Genomic DNA, 15,120 nt, shown 5'->3' on the forward strand with positions numbered 1-15,120 from the left:
TAAGGTATATTCTATGTCTATTTTTCCGAACCTTTTACCGGACATAAAACATGCTCGACAAACACGATCACAGTTTGTGAATGCGCACATGTACATGGTATATACCTTTGATTTGGGAGTATTTGGAGCTTCAGGCGATCAACCAGAACGATTTGGGCTCATTGCATTATGTCACGTTAGACTACATCTGTCCCGGGGAAAATGTTGGAACATCTGATTTTACAGCAAGGCTGACAAGTGGCATTCAAGTCATATCTGAACCGCTTTCAGTTTATTTCTCCCCTACAAACATCTCTAAAATATACAATGCAACACTATCAGCCTTGCCCACGATACATGACAGGTAGACAGGAACAGATTTAACCCCTTAAACCTGTTCGTACAAGATTTATCTCATGTCATAAATAGATCAATACAGTCCGTATTAACTCATTGACTGCCATAAGCTTTCGCCATCTTTACTAAATGGCGCCAGCGTTATTGACAATTTTAGCGATGTTTGTAGACCCATCGTGTGTTCTGTATTATAGCTATGGAGACAATAGTATGGCTCATTTGACAGGCATTGCTCATTGTCCATTACTAATTAGTTAATTTCTACACACTGTAGTTTGTTACACGCTACACGCCAAACATCACCCCATTTCCAGAATAATCCAGTCTTTTTCCATAGATCGCAAGATATGACACATTATATGCAATAAGCCCAATAAGCCCTACACCACTAAGGTACCCATGTCCATATCGAAATATGTCCCAAAGGTCAGTAAATACCACAACCACAACACCAGAGGGAGTTCCACAAATCATGTCCAACCCAGATTTGGCTCAAACAAGGGACTAAACACGTTTCGCAATTATGCCACATCAATGTGGAACGCCCTACCCACAGCTGTACAAAATTGTGAATCCCTACCCACCTTCAAAACCGCTCTCAAAGACCACCTACGGGAGGCTGCCATTCGAAACTGGCCCCTGTAAATGTCTGAACCCCCCCCCACCCTCCCACCCCCTCCTAATGTATAATTCCCTCCCTCTCGTATGTATATATTTACTGTTAGGATCTGTTTAACACTTTGGCGACCAAAGTCCTGCAGCGATTTATAGTCCAGAGGACCGAGCTTTGTCAACAAACCGATGTACTTTCTAACAGCTATATATATATACTTTATAGTATTGCTATCTAAAAAAAAATAAAATCCATCGGTTGTTTGTCATATTATATAGCGCCGTGAATATAAGGTTTATCGCAGTTTTCGCCTCGTCTTTTTTCTGGGGAGCTAGATATGAGGCTAAAGGCTAGTCACGTTATATCAAACGCCATTTCTGTTGTATATATACGAATGAAATAAAACAAACTGCGTAGCATCCGGACTATTACAGAGCATCTATGGATGAAATGGGTGCGGCGGGGGACGCCGATTACAATTTTTTTTTTATCCACTTTTTCTCCCATTTTTCTATATTTTCTCCCATCCCAATTTCGTATCATCCAATTCAACCCTCCCCTGTCACGAACGCTGTTTCTTGCCTCCCACAAGCCGGCTGCAATGTGGACTAAGTCATACATAGCACAAGTCCCCTCCGGTACTTGAGGTAACAGCAGTCGCATCTTTTCACCTGCGCAGCTCGATCTCTCAGTGGCGAGGAGTAACGCGTGGGAGGCTCACACTGCCCCCGACACTTCCTGATTCTACTGCGCAGGCGCACCAACCGACCTGTAGGAGTCGCTGTCCACAACGCCCGATCCCCACCCATCAGTTTCCCACCCCCTAATACGGCCAATGTGTATTAGTATGAACGACCAGCTAAACTGAAAGCAATGTGGAGCGCTGGGCTCGAACAGGCGAGCCCAGCGTCTCCGCATTCGTGGCGAGCGCCTTGCCCACTACGCCACGTAGCCGCCGGGACACCGATTACTATTATTGATTAGCAATACAGTGTGCGTTCAAGTAGCCATTTTCACTGATCGATCACGTTGCGTTTTAAAACAAGCTCCAATCCGGCTGTAATTTGGGTGAATAGTATCCTACTGTCAGCCCATGTGATCGCCGGCAGCACTTCGTCATAATACATCGGCATCTGGTAGATCGATATGTCCATTGGCTGATCATAAATCCCATTATTCCAGGCTGAAATCTGCCCTTCCAAACGTGATCAAAGATGGATGATGTTCGTTTGGGATCCAGGCTCAAATGAAACGCCCACAGACAGTACAAAAAAAATCCCCAATCGGCCTCAATGATACTGCAGTGGAGCGATGGCGCCCCTAAGAGGATCTGGCCGGTATTGCATGTTGCCGAAATCAAATATGCGGGTAGGTCCCCAGAGTCGATCGGGGACGTTAATACGGTTATTAATATGGAATAAAACAATAACAACTTGCCACGAGTTAACTCATGGCTCTGGTCCACAACGCATGGCACCGTAACACGTATAACCCGTGGCTGGTCCTTAAAGTGTTAACAGTACTGTATATTTGCATATCTTGTATGTCACAAATGTAACAGTACTGTATATCTGTATGTCATGTATGTCATAAATGTCATGATTAGTTTAGATTAGATGATTAGATTAGATTTTTATATCTGTATGTTGTGTATGTCATAAATGTCATTATGAATTGAAAATAGGGGACCCTGATGTAAACAAGAGGAAAGTCTTTCTCTGGTCTGCATCCCCTTAACAATTGTGTGTATTGAGCTGTACTGTACTGTACCCATTCTGCAATCTGTTAATTAAAGTTTTCAATCAATCAATCAATCAATCAATCAATCATTCTGGTTGATCGCCTGAAGCTCCAAATACTCGCAAATCAAAGGTATATACCATGTACATATGTATCTTCACAAAATCATCAAGGGAGGGGTCGTTTTAACTCAAAACTGTGATCGTTACCAAAAGCAAGTTTTACGTCCGGTAAACGACGACACTGTGATTGGTACAGAAGCATGTTTTGCGTAAGAAAAATACCAGCAGGTTACCTAAGATAGATCTTACCTCAGTCAGAAAGTACTCCAAAATGAATAAATCTCAGCCGATCCCATGGCGATCCCAATTACTTGTGTATATTGGGCATGGCTACCATAAGGGAAGAAATAGCTCACAGGCACCAAATCTTCCACCGATTGCTATGTTGTGAACCATTCCTAGGCGGAAACAGCCGGAGTGGATCACAAGACAAGTTCTGTATCGTTAGTGGCTTAGCTTGGCTTCGCCTTCTGCACTATCTCGCGTACGTGCACGCGTACTGAATAAACCACAAATGTACCTCTAATACCAGTATTAGTCTGACCACACCCCTCATCAGCTTACCTTCATAAGCAGGTGTGTGGTCACCTGCTCTCCTCCTTCTCGCTTTCACCACAAGGAAGAGGTGCCTCGGTAGATCCCCACACTTGACACCATGATGGAAGAAATTGGATTAGGAACAGCTTGGGAAACAAGGATACGTTGACATCATATCTTTATTTTCTCTCTCACTATTTTCGAGAAAATACGGCGATATTGTCTTCGTACTGGAGTGTCTAGAAGATGATGATCATTCTACAAACCCTCCACCGGTTTTCGTATTGGGAGCACGCCGCTGCATGCTTCTCAACTGCAGTTCCTTGCTGTGTTTGTTGGGGTGAAACCTGTCAGGCCACAGCTGAACTGTCGGACATGCCGCTGTTGTGAGGAGCGGTGCGTTCCAGGTTGGGTGAGTAGTGTTTGCTGGGGGGCTCCACTTGTCTGTTAGTGCTATGGGGGCTACTAGACAAAGTTTATGGAAACCGGCCCCAGGCTAGGGTCCTTTGTTTAGCCGTCTAGGCGACAGAAGGCCTTGGTCTGGCGACCATTATAGTTTTAACTAGTGGGCCGCGACCATTGACACTGGTGATCCCTGTGTGTTCTGGACGAGTGGATTCTCTCTGTCACCGTGTTAAGACCCCATCTTTCATATCCAAATGAGAGTATTCCTTCACGAGGGGATATGTGCATGTAATGTGCGATAGCGGCAGATTCATGTTCAAAGTCAGCTATACAGGCCAGTTGGTACTGTGCTGATTCCGCCGGACGTGTTATTGTCACCGTTGTGAAGCGGTGTTGACGTCTTGTTTTCCCTTTTCTCTTAAAAAGTGAGGAGGGTTCAGAACGGCGGCCTGTCTGGGTGAGTGTTATGTCATTGTTTACATGTTCATAGCTTACGGTTAGCCGGTCGGTGGCCTGGCGCGGGGTAGCTTGGCTTCTCGCGCGCCGCCGGGAGCTCGCTCCTGATCGCGTGCGTCGTAGATCGGCGTCTCGCGAGCGGAAGCGATAGCACCCGAACGGCTGGAGCAGCCGTTAGCTTGATGCTATTCTGTTGAACGTGCTTTGATTTTTAACATGTTTTACACTTTTGACCACGACGTCATCCTTGACAGGGGATGTTCGTCAACCCTGCCCGAGCCTAGACGGGGATTGCGTCAACAAAGAGGACTGTAGCGACTGGTGGAGCGGCGACGCTGCCCGGATCGAACAACACGGGACGCTTGTGACTGCACTTCGCTGATCTGCGTTCCGGGCAGGTACGGGGTTGGCCAGACCCTCATAACACGTCTTCTGGTTTTACCTTGCTAAATGTATTGTGAATGACGGTGTTTTTTCCCAAAACGTGTGTTGTTGCAATGCATTTGAGATACGTTGCGGGTTGTGTGTGAGCTGTTTTTGTCACTGGCAGTAGCTTCTCCGTGCAGGTCGTGATGTATTGATCTGGTTGTTGTGTGAGAAACATCATGGTGTTTATGTGTACCGTGTACTCACTACTAAGGCAACTAACCTATGAAGCTATGCTTGGTGACGAGTGAGTAAAAGAATGTTCTTTCTCAGACTGTAATGACAATGGACGGTGAGTTCACACATTAACAGGTTTTCCTGTTTTAACTGGCCGTATTGAGGGTAAAATAGGAGGATTGTGTTTTTCCCCCCCCGGTTCCCTGGGGACTTTATCACCTCCTATCAGACATGTTGTGCATTAATTGTGTCTTTTGTGTGGTAGGGATACGATGTAACTCTCAGCTTGATTGCTGAGGTTGTGCTAAATCTGCTGGAGAAACTTATTTCCTAAAGGGAAGTTGGTTTGGTTGCTGTCGTGTGCTTAGCAAGGCCTGTGGTCGATACTAATCAAGAATGATGTATTCTCTCATTGTGATGATGATGGGTTGTGTGTGTCATGTGACCTACAACTGGGTTGTACTGGCCACAGAAGCACATGTGTATGTTGGACCGGGGTTCTTAGAGCCCTCTCTATTCTGTGTTTTTCCTTAGTAAAAATCAGATAGCAGGTTAGCTCGTGCGCTGTGTGGAGCTGTGAAACGCTTCATAGAGCTGACTATGACTGTGTCATATTCTCTTTTTGTCGTTACGTCGTATCATGGGTGTGGGGTCGTAAAGGGGTGAACTGGTAACCTTTCCTCTCCCCATTGTTCTGTCGGTCAGGGGTACACCCCCTGTCCTTCAAGGTTCCCGTCACGTGGCGGTTCGGCACGTTACGGGGGGGGGGGGGGGGGGGGGGGGGAGGGAGTTCCTGGTCCCACGGCCTGGTATATTGGGCGTGTGCACCGCAGGAATTCCCCCGCCATAGAGTACGTCACCGTGCGCGTCTCTGTTGGTAGGACTTCCGTGTGCTGTTCAGGTCCATGTGATGGATCTGTTTTCAGGGGGGGTGGTCAGGGCTCCTCCTCACCAAGCGCCTACTCAGGCCTTCTGTGAGTTCGGACTCCTTCTTCCATGTGATCCATGTGAGGAAGCCTCCATCAGAGTACAGAGCCTTCCTCCTCAGATTGTCAAAGTGAGTGGACCCTCTAGAAGGGTCCTTTTCTATTGTATGTATATTCGATTCAATTCGTTTATTGAGTGTGTATGGGTTCGGTGCCTCTTCCCCGGAGGCCCTAAAACCAGTTTTTTACATGGCTCAAGGTGCAATATATTCTTTTCAATCTGTACAGCTCGCGTGGGAAGTCTCTCTGGGGATCCCCGTCTCTTTCCTATGGGAGGGTGGTGGGATGTAAAAATGTGAACATTTTTTACCCCGGCTGTGTAGACTGGGATACATACTGTTGATGCTTCCTTCTTTCTATTCCAGAAGTGTTGGAGTTAGGGAGTGTCACACCCCTCTTGTCGTTCCCCTGGGCGCCTTGGGGATTCAATGGCAGGTCTAAATAGCCTGTTCATTGATGGGGGTGTGTCCCGACGCACGTATAGTGCTAGCTCGCTGTAAACAGGCGATTGACTGGCACGCCTTAGTTGCTTGTGGTTGAAACAGCGTTTTTATAAAGCAACTGAGATGGGGGTTTTTCCTCTTCCGGCGACCACATCCCATGACCTGGGTGGGTTGTCGACGGATCCTCGTTCATGTCTGGGGGATGATGACGGGATGGATCTGAACATATGTAGTGGGGTCTCACGCCCTTGGGGTGGGCCACCAGGCGCGGTTCGTCCCGACGTCTGGGTGGCGCCTTCTTTTCATGTTAAGATCAACACGCATATCTGCCCTTCTCCTGGGGCATGTCGGCGTGGTTAGGGCACGGGACTGGTTCTGGTCACGCTGGTCCAGATCAGTTGAACCCGTTGTCCGCCGGGGATGCAGATCTGCTGTTCTGGTACCCTGAGGGACTTGGGCTTTTTTCAGGGGGAAAAATGCCAGGTCGGTCTGGGTGTCACAGGGTTAAGCGCTATGGAGACCCTGGTTGGGTATGTTTTTACTCAGCACTGTCGTCATGGCTTACAGCCATGCCATTCTGTACGCGCTCGATCTCGTCGGATCTCGGCCGCTACACAGGTTGGTCCTGGTTAGTACTTGGTTGGGAGACCGCCGGGGAATACCAGGTACGGTGTGCTTAGGGGCTGGTTCTCCATTGTTTTTCGCTCCTCTCTCACGCATGGCGAAGAGGGGCCTGTGGGGGTGGTTTTTTGACCTCCTCTGGTGACCCTGTGCTTCCCGTACCGCCAGGCCCGGTCCGAAGTGATGTTTGCGACCCGTAGGCCTGGGTTAACCCTTTTTGGAAACTGAAACACTTGTACTGCGGTATAGCCGGTGTATACCCGCAGGTGTGTTTTGGAGTTTTTTCTTGAGGGGTTATAGGAACAACCACCGCATTGGGTAACACCGAGGTGGTTGATTCCCTGGTGTGTTGGAGCAGTGTCAACTCCCGGGTTCACCGGTTGAGGGTGCCCCTGCACGTTCATGACGTCTGCCAATCGTGTCAGCCTTCTCTGCCTCGACCCCTCTGGGTGGGGGTTGTTAAATGGAGGCTTGGTCATGCAACACCGCCAGCTTACGCTCCTTCCGCCGGGGCGGCTGTGTTCAGCTGTCCCCTCTGGCGCCTGTCTCGTCCGCAGTCTCCAGGCTAGGGTTAACAGCCTGTTGCCTGGTTTTTCCCCGGTGCGCTGCCTGCTTCCGTTGGTTAACCTTTTTTGTGTGCTTGCGGCCATGCTGACTGCCTATTCTGCAGGGTCAGTGTGCCAGGCGGTGTACTATTGGGGGGACGGGGCCCGCTCGGCTTACTGGCCTGGTTGGTTCCGCCTGGGAATACCAGGTGCAGTAACTGTGGGGCCTTTGTCCGAATACGCTGGCGATGTGGGGGGCGGGGCACTACGTGCCCACCTGGTGGGGTCTTGATGCTGGCATCATGGACTTCTCCGGGCCCCCATTCCAGGGAGTCCAGTCCTTTTGGTGGGTCTGGGTCTTCCTTCGTGCTCCGCTGCTACGGCCTTGCCACGGGGTTGGGTTTGCCCTTGACCCCGTGATTCTGGGGGCAGTAACGAGGTTGTTCCTCCGTTCGTTCCCGGGTGGCATGCGGGTTGTGCGTGTGTGTAGTCGTGGGTCAAGCCACGGTCTGCTCACCCTGTGCGTTGAGTTGCTTGAGTGCCTCTTCGCACGGTCGGGTCCGTCGCCCTCCCGTGACGTCCCTAATAGGGGGGCTACCCTCCATTAGGGGGGGTCGGGGGGGCTCGGCCCTCCCTGTTCTGATGGTTTTGGGGGGCTGTCAGCGGGGTGTATTTGTCAGCCAAGTGGCTCCGCTTGGCCTCCCTTGTGCAGAAGGCGAAGCCAAGCTAAGCCACTAACGATACAGAACGTTAGGTTATGACTATAACCAAGTTCTGTTAGTTAGGGGCGATGCTTGGCTTCGGACGGCCGCTGCAGCCCTTGACCTCACCTTGTGGTGAAAGCTTGGGAAGGAGGAGAGCAGGTGACCACACACCTGCTTATGAAGGTAAGCTGATGAGGGGTGTGGTCAGACTAATACTGGTATTAGAGGTACATTTGTGGTTTATTCAGTACGCGTGCACGTACGCGAGATAGTGCAGAAGGCGAAGCCAAGCATCGCCCCTAACTAACAGAACTTGGTTATAGTCATAACCTAACGTTATATCCTCAGTTCCCAGTTCAAAAGGTAGGCGATACTGCCACCGTCAGAGACACCTAGATGGCTCCGGCTGACAGTATAGAATGGGGATCAAAGGAAAATATCAAAGGACCAAAACCAGAGAAACGCATAGCGAGATAACCCCACTTTTCTCGGGTATGGCGGGCAAAGAGTTTTAACCTCTTCCACCTGTGGAATATTTTCTGAAAATCTGCCTAAAATATATACCTAGGTAAATGGAATATTGCTCCACTTCTACAAGGCTATTTGCATATTCTTGGTATCTGGGGACATCTATGGACCTCAGGGAATGTATTCACAGTGTCAGAAATATTGTGTCTATTACTAGGCTTGCTTAAATTGTGATGAAACAAAGGAGAAATATGAATTATGATTTTTCTTTGCATCTTTGACAGTGAATAACACCATGCTAATAATGACCAAACATTAAAAACTGCCACTAATCTCATTCAGTACCTTCTTGAGATCACGTGTACAGAAAATCTAAGGAAATTAATAAAGGGAAGATGATTAAACAGAAGGTTCTGTAGATACAGTACTGAATTCTCCCATCCGGACCAATGCAATTTGAAATATTATTATAGAATATAGAATAGGAGGCTTATAAATTACCTTATTATAGCCAATTCGCACATTTATATACATATATTATCTTTCAAATGCCCAAGTTCAATTTGGATTTACTATCACCAGGCGTGCATAAGAACAGATAATGAAATCTACAGTAATCTACTGTACTTTTTTATTTTCCCCACAGTGCACCCGTTTTGAAACTAATTTCAGATCTAATTGTTCCTACATGTTAACAATACGGAAGAGACACTTGAAAGCCTTTCAATATTTGTCAAAAACTTTACCTTTTGTGGCTTATTATCCCAAATAATAACAGTTATTGAAATAATTCATACAGAACTCTGAACCTTGAACCCCATAGAATCTTCCAGGAAGTGTAGTTTTAAAAACGTTCAAAGCAGAACCAGACCTGTGGAAGTCTGCTAAAAAATAGCCGCAAAAAGACTACAATTCCCATGCTTCAAAATATCCAAAATGGTCGCCCTCGCGAAATAGAATTGACCAAATCGAAAAGTTAAATCTATCTAATGACACTTTTAACCTATTGCTAAACTAACGTATTGATGATAATATACATTCTACATGCTGTTGTGACATGTTTATGATGTTAATACTTGAATATGTTTGAAATAAAAAATCGCTACTTTTATACAACAGTCAACAAAATATTGATTTATGACCAGATGTCATTTTGGGACCGGTACCGGTCCCGTCAGGTGGAAGAGGTTGGAGTCCACATATCCGAGGACTTGGACCACACACATTGACAATGTAGTCAAGAAAGCACGACAACGGAAGTTCTAAGCATGCCTAAGGAAGTTCAATGTGAGTCAGAAGGTCCTTAAGAACTTCTACTCATGCACAATAGAGTGCATCGTGACTGGCAATATCACCTCCTGGTTTGGGTATAGCACTGCACAAGACCGTAGCAGACTACAAAGAGTGGCCCGTTCGCGTGTATCACTTCCGCAACGGATTTAGTCGGATTTCGGTTTCCGGGTTCGCCTGATTGGCCGCGATGGCCACGTGACACGCTGTGGCACGCCCCCGCGGCAGCGGCAGACTCGGCAGGCTTGCCGCTGCACCCTGCTGTGGTGAGACGCTGGAGTTCACTTCCCCTTTCACATCGCGCCACGCTTATGCTGTCTAGCACAGTCTCTAACAGTAACAGTAAGAAGCATTTTGGATAAAAGTATTCTGTACTTCTGTATGACAACAATGTATGCCTTTCAAATGTTAAATGATAAATGATTAAATCAGTGGCGGTTGGAATGCCCCACGGGCCCTGAGGCGGTTGGAATGTCCCCCCCCCCCCCCCCCCCACACCACCTGACCCGGCACCGGGACATCCCTCCCTCCTCCCACGTGTGCGCAACACGGACATTAATAAGAACGCTTCAATAAGGAAAGTCACGGAGCATGGAGGGTCATAAAAAAATAAAGTGATCAAATCGCTTTTGTCTTCTCTCTTCTACTGTGAAGCCAAGCTTGGTCATGCAGGTCTCTCTCCCATCTCTCTCTCCTATGATCCCAATATCTCTCACACACAATTCTGGGAATTCCTGGAATAGTGGAATAAAACAGGAAAAACGTTTCAGCACCACGGAGAGTGTTCTCTGCACTGCCGCGGCGGTATATAAAGCAGGCCCAGGCTCAGTGGATTTAAAAGCCTTTTATAGATAATTCATTTGTATCGCAACGGAGTCACGGATCTAGTCGTGCCACGTAGCATTATGTAGACAAAATTCATATAGAATAAACAAGTCTAAAACAAAGACTTTTAAACGAAGTTTAGCCTATTAAATCATTTTATAAGCATTCGTTTATTTGCGGTCTGTGTGAGAACTGAAGCAACCATCTGCAGAACACCAGCCCAGCTCTCTCTGTCCCCACGCTGGCCGTGAGGCCGCGGTGGTATATAAAGCAGACAGGAGAGGAGAGGAGAGGAGAGGGAGAGGAGAGGGGAGGGGAGGGGAGGGGAGGGGAGAGGAGAGGGAGGAGAGAGGAGAGGAGAGGAGAGGAGAGGAGAGGAGAGGAGAGGAGAGGAGAGGAGAGGAGAGGAGAGGAGAGGAGAGGGAGAGGAGAGGAGAGGAGAGGAGAGGAGAGGAGAGGAGAGGGGAGGGGAGGGGAGGGCTGGGCTGGGCTGGTGTTCTGCAGATGGTTGCTTCAGTGTTCTCACGCAGACCACAAATAAACGAACGCTTATAAAATGATTTAATAGGCTAAACTTCGTTAAAAGTCTTTGTTTTAGACTTGTTTATTCTATTTGAATTTATTCGACATAATGCTACGTGGCACGACTAGATCCATGACTGCGTTGCGATACAAATAAATTATCTATAAAAGTGCCCTATCTTTAATCCATCCACTGCTGTGGCGAGCCTGGGGCGAGCCTTTATCGCTACCGGGGAAACATAGGGGAACATAGGCGGCCCGGGGAACATAGAACCCTTTTGGAACATGGGAAACATAGGGGGCCCGGGGAACATAGGACCCGGGCCCCGGGGCATGGCGCAATGCAGTCTGTCATCCAGTCCCACGAACGAACGGCAACTCCATTCAGTCCCGGGCCGGGCCGGGCCCTAGACCCCCCGCGGGCCTAAGGCGGCTGCCTCAGCCGCCTCGCCTATATCTCCGCGTCTGGATTAAATGATACACACTGAAATCTACACTCTCTCATCCTGCTTTCCACAAAGCGACAATATTATTAAACAACAGTCATTGAAGTGGGAAAAGTGAGCCGTATTGTATATTAGTACATTGCATAGTATATTGTATATTGTATGGTAACTCATTTACTTCTATTCTGCATCGAACATTGTACATATGTCCATGGCCGCCTAGTTATAGTTGAAAGTGGGGGTGCAAGATTTTTTTTTATTCTTTTTTTTTACTTTTTTTTTTTTTTTTGCAAGGGGTGGTTTGGAGGGGTCCGGCAGATTTTTTTACATTTAATGAACACCTGTATGTGCAATTCCTGCAATATAGAGCTTCAATCTTGACCAAATAAAGCTGCTCTTTTCACTATAAAACTCAGTTTATATTGCAGTATGATAGCTATAATAATAATAACTTCACTGCAAGGGCTCTTTTAGCTAACGCTAGCTAGGCACGTATGATAGCCAATTACTATTATAATAATAATAACTTTCCCATCCTCCAAAGCCCCTCCGGCCCCGTTCTCATCCGCAGCGGCAGTACAAAACAACAACAACAACTAATTGACGCTATCAATAGCCCCAGTGAGCGCGGCGGCTGAATGAATGAAAACTTTATTTAACAGATTGCAGAATGGGTACAATACAGTACGGCTCAATACACACAATTGTTAAGGGGATGCAGACCAGAGAAAGACGTTTGTCTTGTTTACATCAGGGTCCATATACTAGCCCCTTTCGTGACTGTGCTCAGCACCGAGTGAATCCACAGTCACTTGCTCCTCAATGGGAACCAACCTAGATTTACCATGAAGGACTGGTTCTGGCCGAACCGTTCGTTATACAAGTATCACAGAGACATTACAAAGGTGCTCACAGTTGCACGAGGGGTTCGCACAGAGATACGGATGGTTTGAAAGCTCGGCGTTGCTAATAAATATTTTTTATATACTGCTCAAAGCGGCATTATTTCCGCCGTTGGGTGATCACAGCGCCTGCGCAGTGCGCACCATCCCGTATCTCTGGATTCACTCGGTTCAGCGCCGAGGCTCACCATACGAGAAATATTCAGTTTCAATCTGTTTGCGCATTTAGTATACAGTCACAGTGTTCGACTTACGTGATGATTTGCTCCATTTTGATGTAAACGCAGAAGAATAATCCTCACAATGTTATCCAATATCCAGCCTGAATTTTCAAGGGCTTTCGAAAAAGCCGCCTCCAACATGTCGTATACGCAAGGCCAGATTAAGACTTCAGAGGCCCCTGGGCCAGATTCTTGTGGAGGCCCCCCCCCACACACGTGCACGCACGCACAGTGGCATTTTTATATGTCACTTTAAAAAATATATAGAATACCGTAATTCCTCTAATAGTAACCCCGGCTTGTATTTGTTTCAACTGTAGTGGATACCAGGCTTGTATTAGGAGGAGGCATGTATAAGAGAGATGCCTATATTTCAAATTTTCGTATCTCTTATTTTTTTACAGAATGAATGAATGAATGAAAACTTTATTTAACAGATTGCAGAATGGGTACAATACAGTACGGCTCAATACACACAATTGTTAAGGCAGGGGATGCAGACCTGAGAAAGACGTTTGTCTTGTTTCCATCAGGGTCCCCCATTTTCAATTCATAGTGACATTTATGACATACACAACATACATGACATTTATGGCATAGGGACATATAGGTATTTAGTACTAGTACTAGTGTGTAGTGTGGGAGGCCCCTAGTCGCGTTATTTCTAAACCTAGCCGCATTTCTGGCAAGACGCTCTCTGATTGGCCGATGCCTGTTTCTACACTGGTTAAGCTTAGGCACTCTTTCGAAGTTGGTTAAGGTTAGAGTTTGTCTTAGAGCGTGACGGGCTGACGGCAAGTTCTTTCGACGGTTAAGCTTAGGCACTCATTCGAAGTTGGTTAAGGTTAGAGTTAGAGCGGCCTCCAAAAAAATTTAAAATAAAAGTAAAAATTTTTTTTAATGAAATGTGGGGCCTCTTGTGACAAGGGGCCTCAAAAGGCCTCTAGTGACGAGTGGCCTCAAAAAATAAAAAATGAAAGTTAAAAAAAAAGAAAAAAAAAATTAGGGGCCTCTAGTGACGAGGGGCCTCCAAAAAAATAAAAAAAATAAAAATATATATATATATTTTTTTTTGATGCCCCTCATCACTCGAGGCCCACGGGCCGCGGCCCGGTCGGCCCGGTTGTTAATCCGGCCCTGCGTATACGTCATGCCGACGAACCGTGGCCCGTGGGCACTGGATCAAACCATTAAAGTGGGGGGTCACACAATCTTTGGAAACTTAAAAACTTGCTATTAAGTGTCATTGCGTATTATTAATTTGATTGAAATTACGTAGTTATGGTAGATAATATTTATATATTTGGGGGGGGGATATATCATATGATCAAAAAGTGAGGGAGCAAAGAGACAAGTTTGCTCCCCCAAGTTCAATAGTCCTGGAGCACGTGCATCGTCTGCTCCTATACGTAGGCGTCTATGCATATGTCTATACTGAACAGCACAGAGCTGCTGTTTAATAATATTGTCGCGTTGTGGAAAGCAGGATGAGAGAGCGTAGATTTCAGTGTGTATCATTTAATCATTTATCTGTGAGTCCGTTCCTCTCTAGTCCACATTTTTGCCAGCTCTGCTGAGTATTGTTTGTTTTCGGGTTTTGCAGTTCTCTTTTGTTTGTAACAGTTTCAACGTTTATCCTTGTTGCAATTGCTCAGTAAAAGCCTGTTCACTTCATCCCGTCGTCTCAGCCTCTTCTCTCTCTGTTCGTGTTCCTGCACTTGGGGTCTCCGCTTCTATTCTCACACTGAATCCTCACAGAAAGAGCTTCTATCCCCAGGCCATCAGGATGCTCAATGACAATTAACACTATGTAACAAACCATCAAACACACTCACAGCACACACACCCACACGTACACACCCACTTTAAATAAACAACTCACTGTAGCACCCACTTACACACGTTAGACACTAACACACTTTATATTTATTGGCAACTTATACCTCATTGCACATAGCCAAGCCTTGCACCTTACCACCACAATGTGGCACCACAAGCTACCTCATCCCATTTATAGTGTATTGTAACTACTCTGCATTGTATATTGTACATATGTATATTGAAAATCTTTGTCTTGCTTACACTTGTTTAAGTACTTGACTTTCTATGTTATACTTATTATTAGGGATGCTCGATATTGGCTTTTTTACCGATACCGATATACCGATATTGTCCAACTCTTAATTTCCGATACCGATATCAACCGATACCGATATATGCAGGGTTCCCCCCCCCCCCCCCCAAAAATTGAATAATTTCAGGTAATTAACATTATATCTCTTGTTGTGGAATTAACACAACATTATTAGGGATGTCCGATATTATCGGCCTACCGATATTATCGGCCGATATCGGCATTAAAATGTGATATCGGAAATATCTGTATCGGTTTTCA

The sequence above is a fragment of the Notolepis coatsorum genome (assembly GCF_963971535.1).
Source record: "Notolepis coatsorum genome assembly, chromosome: 2".
NCBI lineage: Eukaryota > Metazoa > Chordata > Actinopteri > Aulopiformes > Paralepididae > Notolepis > Notolepis coatsorum.